The 14259-nt window shown below is 39.1% G+C and overlaps 1 non-coding gene and 1 pseudogene across 1 annotated transcript; both read left to right on the top strand.

Moving 5' to 3' along the window:
• Positions 1-2800: 2800 nt before the first annotated feature.
• On the top strand, positions 2801-2908 carry LOC148581699 (small nucleolar RNA R71). The gene has a single exon (XR_015899013.1). It is a non-coding gene; the product is annotated as a small nucleolar RNA R71 (small nucleolar RNA).
• A 6135-nt stretch (positions 2909-9043) lies between these two features.
• LOC148581698 (uncharacterized) lies at positions 9044-10966 on the top strand (annotated as a pseudogene).
• Positions 10967-14259: the final 3293 nt, after the last annotated feature.

Genomic DNA, 14259 nt, shown 5'->3' with positions numbered 1-14259 from the left:
AAAACGAAAAACAGAAGAAACAAGAACAAGGAATGAATCCACCTTAGTGATGGTGGCGTTTCCTTCTTGAGGAACCAATGATGTCCTTGAGCTCTTCTATGTCTCTTCCTTGTCTTTGTTGCTCCTCCTTCATTGCTTTTAGATCTTCTCTGATTTCATGAAGGATGAAGGAGTGCTCTTGATGTTCCACCCTTAGTTGCTTCCAATAATTGTGTGGAAGAAAATGTATCCCCTGAGGTATCTCAGGGATCTCTTGATTTGCAGTCAAATGTTCTACCACTGAGCTATAGACCCTTGATGGAAGCTTTTGTCTTCCCTTTCCTCTTTCTAGAGGTTTCTCTGGCCTTAGGTGCCATCAATGGTTATGGAAAAAACAAAAAAGCTATGCTTTTACCACACCAAACTTAGAATGTTGCTCGCCCTCGAGCAAAAGAAGAAAGAATAGAAGAAGAAGAGGATATGGAAGAGATGGATGGCTGTATGTATTCGGCCATATGGGTGGGATTGGGTGGGGAAGAGATGTTGAATTTTTGAAGTTAGTGGGTGTATGGATGTGAGTGGTAAATGGAAAAAAAAAAAAGGGATGATCATGAATGGAAAGAGGGATGATGAGGTAGGTGGGGATCCTGTGGGGTCCACAGATCCTGAGATGATCCTGTAGGGTCCACAGATCCTGAGGTGTCAAGGCATTTACATCCCTGCACCAATTTAGGCATGTAAAATGCCCTTGCACACAACTCTGGGCGTTCAGCGCCAGGTTGGTGCCCATTTTGGGCGTTCAACGCCCATTTGATGCCATTTCTGGCGTTGAACGCCAGAACCATGCTTGTTCTGGGCGTTCAGCGCCAGGATGCTCCCATTCTGGGCGTTCAGCGCCAGAACTATGCTCTGTTCTGGCGTTTGAACGCCAGACAGATGCTCCTCCAGGGTGTGATTTTTCTTCTGCTGTTTTTGATTCCGTTTTCAATTTTTATATTTATTTTGTGACTCCACATGATCATGAACCTAAGAAAACATGAAAAACAATAAAAATAAGAGTTAGATAAACATTGAGTTGCCTCCCAACAAGCGCTTCTTTAATGTCAATAGCTTGACAGTGGGCTCTCATGGAGCCTCACAGATGTGCAGAGCTTTGTTGAGACTCTCCAACACCAAACTTAGAGTTTGGATATGGGAGTTCAACACCAAACTTAGAGTTTGGTTGTGGCCTCCCAACACCAAACTTAGAGTTTGACTGTGGGGGCTCTGGTTGACTCTGCTTGGAGAGAAGCTTTTCCTGCTTCCTCCCCATGGTTACAGAGGGAGATCCTTGAGTTTTGAATACAAGGGAGTTCTCATTCCATTGAAGGACTATTTCACCTCTGTCAACATCAATCACAGCTCTTGCTGTGGCCAGGAAAGGTCTTCCTAGGATGATGGATTCATCCTCTTCCTTTCCAGTGTCCAGGACTATGAAATTAGTAGGTATGTAAAGGCCCTCAACCTTTACTAATACATCTTCTACTTGTCCATAAGCCTGTCTTCTTGAGCTGTCTGCCATCTCTAATGAGATTTTAGCAGCTTGCACCCCATAGATTCCCAGTTTCTCTATTACAGAGAGGGGCATGAGGTTTATTCCTGAACCAAGGTCACACAGAGCCTTAAAGATCATGGTGCCTATGGTACAAGGTATTATGAACTTTCCAGGATCCTGTCTCTTCTGAGGCAATGTCAGTTGATCCAGATCACTTAGTTCATTGATGAACAAGGGAGGTTCAACTTCCCAAGCATCAATGCCAAATAATTTGGCATTCAGCTTCATGATTGCACCAAGAAACTTGGCAGTTTGCTCTTCAGTAATATCCTCATTCTCTTCAGAAGAGGAATACTCATCAGAGCTCATGAAGGGTATAAGGAGGTTCAATGGGATCTCTATAGTCTCTAGATGAGCCTCAGAGTCCTTTGATTCCCCAGAGGGAAGCTCCTTATTGATCACTGGACGTCCCAGGAGGTCTTCCTCCTTGGGATTCACGTCCTTTCCTCTCCTCAGAGGTTCGGCCATGGCGCTTATGTCAATGGCCTTGCACTCTCCTTTTGGGTTCTCTTCTGTATTGCTTGGGAGAGTACTAGGAGGGATTTCAGTGATCCTTTTACTCAGCTGGCCCACTTGTGCTTCCAGATTTCTAATGGAAGACCTTGTTTCATTCATGAAACTTACAGTGGCCTTAGATAGATCAGAGACTAGATTTGCTAAATTAGCAGCATTTTGTTCAGAGTTCTCTGTCTGTTGCTGAGTTGATGATGGAAAAGGCTTGCTATTGCTAAACCTGTTTCTTCCACCATTATTAAAGCCTTGTTGGGGCTTTTGATCCTTCCATGAGAAATTTGGATGATTTCTCCATGTTGAGTTATAAGTGTTTCCATAAGGTTCACCTAAATAATTTACCTCTGCTATTGCAGGGTTCTCAGGATCATAGGCTTCTTCTTCAGAAGATGCCTCTTGAGTACTGTTGGATGCAGCTTGCATTCCATGCAGACTCTGAGAGATCATATTGACTTGCTGAGTCAATATTTTGTTCTGAGCCAATATGGCATTCAGAGTATCAACTTCAAGAACTCCCTTCTTCATAGGCGTCCCATTACTCACAGGATTCCTTTCAGAAGTGTACATGAACTGGTTATTAGCAACCATGTCAATGAGTTCTTGAGCTTCTGCAGGCGTTTTCTTTAGGTGAATGGATCCACCTGCAGAAGTGTCCAGTGACATCTTTGATAGCTCAGATAAACCATCATAGAATATATCCAGGATGGTCCATTCTGAAAGCATGTCAGAAGGACACTTTTTGGTCAACTGTTTGTATCTTTCCCAAGCTTCATAGAGAGATTCACCTTCTTTCTGTCTGAAGGTTTGAACATCAGCTCTAAGCTTGCTCAACTTTTGAGGAGGAAAGTACTTGGCTAAGAAAGCCGTGACCAGCTTATCCCAAGAGTTCAGGCTTTCTTTAGGTTGAGAATCCAACCATAATCTAGCTCTGTCTCTTACAGCAAAAGGGAAAAGCATGAGCCTGTAGACTTCAGGATCTATTCCATTAGTCTTAACAGTATCACATATCTGCAAGAATTCAGTTAAGAACTGAAAAGGATCTTCAGATGGAAGTCCATGAAACTTGCAGTTCTGCTGCATCAGAGAAACTAATTGAGGTTTCAGCTCAAAGTTGTTTGCTCCAATGGCAGGAATGGAGATGCTTCTTCCATGTAAATTGGAATTAGGTGCAGTAAAGTCACCAAGCATCTTCCTTACATTATTATTATTTTCGGCTGCCATCTCCTCTGCTTGTTCAAAAATTTCTGAAAGATTATCTCTGGATTGTTGTATTTTAGCTTCTCTTAATTTTCTCTTCAGAGTCCTTTCAGGTTCTGGATCTGCTTCCACAAGAATGTTCTTATCCTTGCTCCTGCTCATATGACAAAGAAGAATGGCCAGAAAAATGATAATAATAATAGAGATCCTTTATACCACAGTATAGGGATCCCTTTGTGAGTGGAAGGGAAGGGGGAGACAAAGAATGTAATATAAAGGAAGAAACACAACTGTGAGGATGGAAGGAGGTGAAATGAGATGTTAGGATATGAATGAATAAATAGAATGAGATGGGGGAGGGATAATTTTCGAAAATTATTTTGAAAAAGGAGTTAGTGATTTTTGAAAATTGGTTTTTGAAAATTTGTTAGTATTTTTCGAAATTTTTTTTTTGAAGTAAAAATAAAAATAAAATAATTAGTTAATTAAAAGGAAATTTTTGAAAAAGGGGGAGATATTTTCGAAAATTAGAGAAAGAGAGTTAGTTAGGTAGTTTTGAAAAAGTTAAGAAACAAACAAAAAGTTAGTTAGTTAGTTGAAACAAATTTTGAAAAGATAAGAAGTTAGGAAGTTAGAAAAGATATTTTGAAAAGATATTTTTGAAAAAGATAAGATAAGAAGATATTTTTGAAAAGATATGATAGAAATTAGTTTTGAAAAAGATTTGATTTTTAAAATCACAATTAATGACTTGATTCATAAGAAATCACAAGATATGATTCTAGAACTTAAAGTTTGAATCTTTCTTAACAAGCAAGTAACAAACTTCAAATTTTTGAATCAAAACATTAATTGACTATGTTATTTTCGAAAATTTGATGGAAAAATAAGAAAAAGATTTTTGAAAAATATTTTTGGAATTTTCGAAAATAACTAAGAATTTTGAAAAAGATTTGATTTTTGAAAAAAAGATTTTGAAAAAGATAAGATTTTCAAATTGAAAATTTGATTTGACTCATGAGAAACAATTTGATTTTAAAATTTTTTGAAAAAGTCAATCCAAATTTTCGAATTTGATGAGAGAAAAAGGGAAAGATATTTTTTTTTATTTTTTTGAATTTTTTTTTTTTTTGAAAAACATGAAAATTATGCAATGCATGAGATTTTTAGATCAAAACATGTGATGCATGAAAGAATGCTATGAATGTCATGATGAACACCAAGAACACTTTGAATGTCATGATGAACATCAAGAACATATTTTTGAAAAATTTTTAGTGCAAAGAAAACATGCAAGACACCAAACTTAGAAATCTTTCATGTTTAGACTCTAAGAAACGAAAAATGCATATGATAAACATGAAAAGACACAAAACAAAAAATCATCAAGATCAAACAAGAAGACTTACCAAGAACAACTTGAAGATCATGAAGAACACTTATGAATGCATGAATTTTCGAAAAAAAATGCAAGATGCATATGCAAGTGACACCAAACTTATGATGTGACTCAAGACTCAAACAAGAAACAAAAAATATTTTTGATTTTTATGATTTTTTAATTTTTTTGGATTTTTATTTTATATTTTTCGAAAATTAAAAGGAAAAATAAGGATTCCAAAATTTTTAATATGAATTCCAGGAATCTTGCCATGTTAGTCTAAAGCTTCAGTCCAGGAATTAGACATGGCTCACTGGCCAGCCAAGCTTTCAATGAAAGCTTCAGTCCAAAACACTAGACATGGCCAATGGCCAGCCAAGCTTCAGCAGGTGATCGTGGATCAACAGCGGGTAGATCAGGAACAGTAGCAGGTGGATTAGCTCCAACTAGCTTGCTCTTGATAACCAATTGCAAGCCTCAGTCCAAATGAATTTAGACATGGCTTTTACAGCCAGCCAGGCTGCAACATATAATTACATGGGCTGGAGTGATTAGTTGAATACCAATCCCAAAGTAGTTTGGGTATGGCTTTACAGCCAGATATGATTCAACATATTTCATGAAACACTAGAATTCATTCTTAAAAATTTTGAAGCCATAGAATAATTTATTTTTGAAAACATTTTTATTTATTTTTTTTCGAAGACAGATGAGAGAATTTTAGAAATATTTTTGAAAAGTTTTTGAAAAGAAAATAAAAAAGAAAATTACCTAATCTGAGCAACAAAATGAACCGTCAGTTGTCCATACACGAACAATCCCCGGCAACGGCGCCAAAAACTTGGTGCACGAAATTGTGATCACATTAATGTAGTATTCTTTGTTATTGTATGGAATCATTATTCTGGCTCTTCACTATGTGTGGACACAACTCCGTTCAACTAACCAGCAAGTGCACTGGGTCGTCCAAGTAATACCTTACGTGAGTAAGGGTCGAATCCCACGGAGATTGTTGGTATGAAGCAAGCTATGGTCACCTTGTAAATCTCAGTCAGGCAGATATAAAGTGATAAGGGTGTTTTCGAATAATAAATAAAAGAAGGGATAAAAATACTTATGTAATTCATTGATAGGAATTTCAGATAAGCGAATGGAGATGCTTTTCGTTCCTCTGAACCTCTGCTTTCCTGCCATCTTCATCCAATCAGTCTCACTCCTTTCCATGGCTGGCTTTATGTGATACATCACCACTGTCAATGGCTACTTTCGGTCATCTCTCGGGAAAATGATCCAATGCCCTGTCACGGCACGGCTAATCGTCTGGAGGCATCACCCTTGCCAATGGCTTCATCTTATCCTCTCAGTGAATAATATGCTCACGCACCCTGTCACGGCACGGCTATTCATCTGTCGGTTCTCGATCACGCTGGAATAGGATTTACTATCCTTTTGCGTCTGTCACTAACGCCCTGCAATCGCGAGTTAGGAGCTCGTCACAGTCATTCAATCATTGAATCCTACTCGGAATACCACATACAAGGTTTAGACTTTCCGGATTCTCTTGAATGCCGCCATCATTCTAGCTTACGCCACGAAGATTCTGGTTAGGAGATCTAAGAGATACTCATTCTAGCTTATTTCATGTAGAATAGAAGTGTTTGTCAGGCACGCGTTCATAAGGGAGAAGGATGATGAGCGTCACACATAATCATCACCTTCATCACGTTCTTGGGTGCGAATGGATATCTTAGAAGCGAAATAAGATGAATTGAATAGAAAACAGTAGTACTTTGCATTAATCTTTGAGGAACAGCAGAGCTCCACACCTTAATCTATGGAGTGTAGAAACTCTACCGTTAAAAATACATAAGTGAAGGTCCAGGCATGGCCGAGATGGCCAGCCCCCAAAACATGATCACAGGATCAAAATACAATCCAGGATGCCAAATACAATAGTAAAAGGTCCTATTTATAATAAACTAGTCACTAGGGTTTACATGAGTAAGTAATTGATGTACAAATCCACTTCCGGGGCCCACTTGGTGTGTGCTTGGGCTTGGGCTTGAGTGTTACACGTGTAGAGGTCCTTTCTGGAGTTGAACGCCAGCTTTTGTGCCAGTTTGGGCGTTCAACTCTGGTTTTGGCTCCTTTTCTGGCGCTGGACGCCAGATTTGGGTAGAAGGCTGGCGTTGAACGCCAGTTTACGTCGTCAATTCTTGGCCAAAGTATAGACTATTATATATTGCTGGAAAGCCCTGGATGTCTACTTTCCAAAGCAATTGGAAGCGCGCCATTTTGAGTTCTGTAGCTCCAGAAAATCCACTTTGAGTGCAGGGAGGTCAGAATCCAACAGCATCAGCAGTCCTTTTTCAACCTCTGAATCTGATTTCTGCTCAAGTCCCTCAATTTCAGCCAGAAAATACCTGAAATCACAGAAAAACACACAAACTCATAGTAAAGTCCAGAAATGTGAATTTAACATAAAAACTAAGGAAAACATCCCTAAAAGTAACTAGATCCTACTAAAAATATACTAAAAACAATGCCAAAAAGCGTATAAATTATCCGCTCATCAGTGCTCTTGCGCCCAGGCACAAAACTGGCACGACCCTGGCACAACTCTCTGGAAAATAGCTGGGCATTTGGTACAGCGCATCGACGCTCCCGCGCACACCACGCGCACGCGTGGATGGTGCTTTCTGGAAGAACGGCGCGCACGCGCCAGGTGCGCCTACGCGCGTAGGGTCGTTGACAAACCCTATTTTGACGGTTTATCTTGTATTGATTTTAAGGGATTTTATCACCTTTTACCCACATGTACTCAATGAAATAGCATGGTTTTGTGATTGTCTCCTTATTTGTACCTAGATGTGAAAACATGCTTTTAGACCCTTAATTTGATGGTTTTCATTCACCTTTGATTCCATAAGATGCCTTGATATATTTGTTAGTGATTTCAGATTGAAAAGGCTAGGAATGGATCAAAGGAGTGAAGAGGAAAGCATGCAAAGTGGAGAAATCATGAAAAGTCAAAAAAGTTGAACTCGCCCATGGACGCGCGCGCGCACTTGGCGCTTGCGCGCACCTGCGAATCACCCCATGGACGCGTACGCGTGCTGTGCGCGTACGCGTCGGTGCTGGTTTATGATTTTTTAATGAAAACGTGACCAACGAATTCTCAAGGGTTGTGGGGCCCAATCCCAACCAACTTTGGCGCCAAAGATGCTATTTAAAGCCAAGGATTGAAGAGCAAGAGAGAATTCCAATCATTCACACTCATTAGGATTAGTTTAGAAGTAGTTTCTAGAGAGAGAAGCTCTCACTTCTCTCTAGAATTAGGATTAGGATTAGGTTTAGTTCTTAGATCTAGGTTTTAATCTTTGCTTTCTTCCACTTCTATCTCTCAATTCTTTGTTGCTACATTCAATCTTCTTCTATTCTTTTGTTGTAATTTCCTTTATGTTGTTCTTATATTTTGTTGTAGATCTAGTATTGTTCCTTCTACATTCTTCCAATTCAATAAGAGGTAATTCATAATAATTGTTCTTCTTTGCTTTTCTATTGTTGATCTCTTGCCTTTGTAGTTGTAGATTCCTTTAATTCTTGCAATTAATAATGTTTACTTCTATTGCACTCTATGTGTTTGTTGAAATGCCTCTTCTAGATATAGTGTAGATTTTGTTCCTCTTGGCCTAGGTGGAGTAATTAGTGACACTTGAGTTATCTAATCCCTTTGTTGATTGATAATTGGAGAGATTGCTAATTGGTTTGGAGTGCACTAAAGCTAGTCTTTCCTTGGGAGTTGGCTAGGACTTGTGGCTCAAGTCAATTCATCCACTTGACTTTCCTTTAATTAGTAAGGGTTAACTAAGTGGTAGCAACGAACAATTCTCATCACAATTGAGAAGGATAACTAGGATAGGACTTCTAATTTTCATACCTTGCCAAGAGCCTTTTATAGTTGTTAGTTTATTTTCATTGCCATTTACTTTTCATGCTTCTTATCCAAAACCCCAAAATAACTCATAACCAATAACAAGACACTTTATTGTAATTCCTAGGGAGAACGACCCGAGGTTTGAATACTTCGGTTATTAATTTTAGGGGTTTGTTTTAGTGACAAACAACTTTTTGTATGAAAGGATTAGTGATTGGTTTAGAAACTATACTTGCAACGAGAATTCATTTGTGAAATTCTATACCATCAAAAATCCATTCATCAAAATGGCGCCGTTGCCGGGGAATTGCAATGGTGTTATGTTATTGGTTATTGTATATATGTGAATAGTGTGAATATGTGTGCTTTTGTTAGCTCTTGCTAGTTTTAGGATTTAATTTTCTTGCTTCTTATTTGATTTTGTTTTCATTTTCCTCTTGCTATCATGAATTCTCACTTTGGCTATGAGTGTAGTTACAATTATGTTGTAGGTGATGAGGACTATAATGAGAATGTGTATCAAGGATGGGATAACCAAAGGTGGGAGGAGCCATATGCTTATGATCAATCCTCATGGCAACAACCCCCACCAATGCACTATGAAGAAGAGCCATTCTATGATGCATATCAATCCAATGATTATGGTGAATCACCTTGTGACTTTCAAGAACCACCACCATATGCCTATGATTCATACCCTCAACATAACTCCCAACCATACTCACAAGCCCCTTCTTACCAACCATCTTCATATGACCCTAATCCATATCCATCCTACCAACAACCATATGAGCAATATGAACCACACATAGAGCCACCACCACGCCAACATCAACATTTTCAAGAGCCACCTCCTCCACATTATTACTAAGATGAACCACCTCCAATATATGAAAATTTTCAACCACAAGATGAATACTACTTTTCACCACAACCTCCCATGGAAGAATACTCATATCCATTGATCCAAGAGCCACATGATCCTAATCATATTATCCAAGAGGAACAAGAGTCAAGGGATCATCTCAAGGAAGCATTGGATCAATTTCAAGCAACCATGGAGTGTGTTGTGCAACAAGTGGAAAGAGTGGAAAACATAGAACCACCACAACTCTACCAAGAAGAACCACCTTCCTACTATGAACCCTCTCCCCAATTTAATGAACCCTTCCACCCACCCCAATCTCTAATGGATGAAACCCTTGGTGTTCTTGTTCAAGGGCAAGAAGAGATGAAAAGGGATGTGCAAAATATCATGGCCACCTTGGATGCGGTAACAAATCAATTAGCCTCCCAATGCTTGAACACTCAAGGAACTTCCATGGCTACATGTGGAGAATCAAATGAAGAACATAGCATGAAGGAGAGATTGGAAACTCCGGTGGGAAATGAAGGAAGTTGCTTTGTATTAGAACAATTGGAGGAAGCTTTAATTGTTGAAGACAAGGAAGAAGTGGTAGAAGACTTAGGGGATGCGGAGCTTCCATGGGAACATAGCGTTGAAGAAAACCCCTCCAAGATGATTGAAATTGATGCTAGGGAGAAAAGTGCACACCTTCCAAGGTATATTCCATATAAAGACTTGGATGGGATAGAGCAAGAATTGAGTTCCCATGGCAATAAAGAGCAAACATCAAGTCCTAGTAGTGGAGAATCCTTTGAACTTGAAGAACCTTCTCCCGGTGCATTTGAAAAGGTTGTGGAGGTAAACTCCTTTCACCCTCCCAATTATAGTTTGATTAAGGGAAAAGGCTTAGATAGTTTGATTATTAATGAACAAATGATTGAATTAGAGAAATCTTGTGAAGAGGTGGAAGTCCCTAGAAATAGAAGAACGGGGGTTGGTTATGCTTTGTCAAGATCTTTGGAAGCATCTTTGCCTAGGTGGCCATCTACTCCTTCACTTGAGTGGGTAAAATTCATCTCTATTAGCTTTATTGTCCCACTTGAGTATGGCTTGCTTGAAACGGATGGTCAACTTAGGATCCTTTGTGGGATGAAGCGTAAGCGAAAGATGTTTCGTGGTTGGCGTTGCAAATCAAGGCTCATTATGGTTGATGCATCAAACATGAGATATAAAGGTTGGAGTAGTGCTCAATTAGATGGGTCTAGGAGGATTGTTGGCCACTATATAGAGAATTCACCTCACTCACCACCCGGTTGGACTAATAATGATGATCAACCTCAAGACAGGTGTGAAAACAAAGTGTGGGATCCCGGATTACAAGAAGAGGATCAACTTTGGGAGCCCCAAGCTTGTGAAGAACTCCATCAAGACTTGGCTCAATCCATGAAGAATCTTGGGGCACAATGGAGAACCAAGCATTGGTGGGAGTTCCAAGATGAATACAAGCACAAGCCACCTTGATGAGGAGCTCCCCATAAGTCCAACTTAAGGACAATAAACAAAAGTGCTAGGTGGGAGACAACCCACCATGGTAAAATCCTTTCATTTTCTCTTTTGTACATATTGATAGAATTAGTTTAATTTCATGTTTTGTTTAGATAGTTGAGTTTAATTGGTAGTTTAGTATGTTAAATAAGGTTTTAGGGTGTTTTGGTAGATGCTTGGAGGTTTAGAATGCTGAGATTGGTACAAAAAAAAAATTTTGAAAAACAGAGCACCATTTACGCATACGCGTACATGACGCGTACGCGCACTTCAAGCATTTTCGACCATTTACGCGTCCGCGTACATGGCGCGCACGCGTAGATGCGGAAGTTCCACTCCCCGCTAGCAAACCCGAGAGTTAGGCCTTCACTGTGCGAATGTTGAGCCCCAGGCCCAACACCATCCGCGCGTCCGTGCACCTGGCGCGTACGCGCCCATCATGCTGAATTTGCAACACACGCGCAAGCGCACATGCCGCGCGCGCGTCGATTAGGCCACTTGCACTTCTGGTACTTTTACCAGAGAGTTGTGCCAACTCTGGGCCAACAGTAGGCGGCTGGCCTGGCTAGCCATCCACGCAGACGCGCAAGGTACGCGTCCGCGCCCATGCCCACATCCCCATCTACGCGCGAGCGCAGAGTACGCGTCCGCGCCTCCCTCTCTATTCCACCACCTGCGCGCGCGCGCCATGTGTGCGTACGCACGGATTTCTTTCTCCCATCCACTTTTCTTTTCTTCCCCTCTTTCCATTTCTTCCCTCCTCCTACCCCTCATCCAACACTTCCAAACACCATCAATAACCAATTATTTTAGTTACCTAGTTAATTAGTTAGTTAGTTAGTTGATTAGTTAGTTTTAGTTTAGTTTTCATTTTATTTTCTCTCTTTTCATCATAAGTGTTGGAGTATTGACTTTGTTTACTGTACATTGCTATATCCCTTATTGCCTAAATGCTATTTTAGCATGAATGTTTTTAGATAATCTTTGTTGGATTCTATGATTGAGGTTATATTTTGTTACTTGGTTTTGAGTTCTTCATGCTTACCTTTTGAAAAAATACCAAGTGATGAGAATTGTCTTCGAGCTTATAACTCTTTTGAATTGCATGTTGTAGCTAGCCACCATGTGATTTGGATCCTTTTCCCTCGATTAGGCAACCTCTTGATGGATGATGTTGTGCATTTACCTTAATGCATTGTGTTCATGATTATATCCATCCATATGTTTGACTTGAATGCTTTCATGCTTCTCTAATGCTTGTCTGACCTTACAAGCTTACTTAAAGCATATCAAGCACACTAGAATGAGTACAGTGCATGCTTCTTTTGTGACATAGCTCTTTATACTAATGTGTGTTCTAAACCGCGCAATTTAGAATTCACACACTTACTTGTCATTCATGTCACACTAATTCACTCACTCATTTCTAGTGATCTACCTCATTCCAACAATGTATGCTTCTTTGCTTTTATATCTTCTCATCTTATGGTGTTATATTTTTATTTTTCATGAACAATGCACCACAAGCACACATGGAAGCGGAAGAAAGAACATGCAGCAATCTGGAGATTCGCCGTACCCCCTTGCTCATCTTTGAGTGCACCGAGGACGGTGCAAACTTTTAAGTGTGGGGAGGTCGTCCAACCGGTCGGCGATTTTGGGTGACAAATTTCTAACTCCAATACTTTTGCATTTCATTCTAGGATTTTAGGATTTTTACTTGCATTTTCTTATTTTTGCATATGCATACACAATAAGCTTAGTCAAAATAATGAGAATTTTTCAAGATTTCTATCTATAGGGCATGTCAATTGATTTGAGTGGAAAACTTTTCATAGAACTTGCTTGAATTATATATTTTGTGGAACATGATTTATGAGCTAAGAACACAAGCTTGTGAGATTTGAGCCTAACGGTGTGGTTACATCTTATAACCACTTATTTTTCCTTCTTGTGTGCATTAGTCTTTTTCTATGATTGTAATCTTTGATTTGTTTGATTCTTTATGTCCATTATTTTGTGTATTCATGCATTTATATGATTGAGGCCATCATTTCATCAGCTCACTTACCCAAATAGCCTACCTTTTATCTTCCATTGTTAGCCAAATTTGAGCCTACGATTAACCCACTTGTTCTTAATTTAGCACATTACAAGCCTTAAAGCGAAAAACAATAAATGTCCTTATTTGGATCTTTGATTAGCTTAGGCTAGAGTGTGTGTATCATTCAAGTGTGGGAACCTTGGGACATTGGGTGAATAAAAGGGTAGTTTTGTATTATTATTGTAAATATTGGGAATTGGGTACATGCTCATGTATTGATTAAATGTATAGACCTTATGCATTGGTACTCTTGTATATAGTTTGAAAGAAAGAAAAAATGAGAAAAACAAAAAAAAAATATATGAAAAGCATAGAAAAAAATGGAAAAAGAAAGAAAACGAAAAAGAAAGAAATAAAAAGGGGACAAAATGCCCCAAGGTGAAGCTCAATAAGATCAATGCATATGAGTTGTGAAATGAAAAGAAAATGCATGAGTATGTGAAAAGGTGAAAAATGGGTAGTTAGATTAGAACTTAATTGTATAGGATGTCATAGGTTAGGTGGGAAGTTTAAGCTTATCAAAGATTCAAATTTCAAGCTCACTTGACCAAATATGCATCCTACCTTGACCCTAGCCCCATTACAACCAATGAAAAGACTTCATGATACTTGTATGCATGCATGAAATAAATGTTGATTGTTAGAAGAAAAACAAATCTTGGAAAGCATGATTAGGAGAGAATTGAGTGAATCAACCCTAAACACTTGAGCGAATAGAGTGCAAACACATCCGGTGAGGGTTCGATGCTCGATTACATGTCTCCACCTATGATCATCTCCTTTCATGCAAGTTTGTGAAAATATTTAATAGCTCAATTCAATTGTGGATTAGACTTGCTAGTCCTTAGCCCTTGTGCATATATGCTTCTTGGGAATTGATTTATTTCGACCAAGCAATTGTATTCATTTAGATAGTTGCATTTAGGTAGATTGCACTTAGTTAGTTTCCATTAAATAAATGCCATGCCCTTTACTTCATTCATGGTTTAAGCATGAGGACATGCTTGGTTTAAGTGTGGGGAGGTTGACAAACCCTATTTGGACGGTTTATCTTGTATTGATTTTAAGGGATTTTATCACCTTTTACCCACATGTACTCAATGAAATAGCATGGTTTTGTGATTGTCTCCTTATTTGTACCTAGATGTGAAAACATGCTTTTAGA

The sequence above is a fragment of the Arachis ipaensis genome, chromosome B10 (assembly GCF_059453495.1).
Source record: "Arachis ipaensis isolate K30076 ecotype BB chromosome B10, ASM5945349v1, whole genome shotgun sequence".
In the NCBI taxonomy this organism is placed as follows: domain Eukaryota; kingdom Viridiplantae; phylum Streptophyta; class Magnoliopsida; order Fabales; family Fabaceae; genus Arachis; species Arachis ipaensis.
This window is presented reverse-complemented; position numbering and strand designations above follow the sequence as displayed.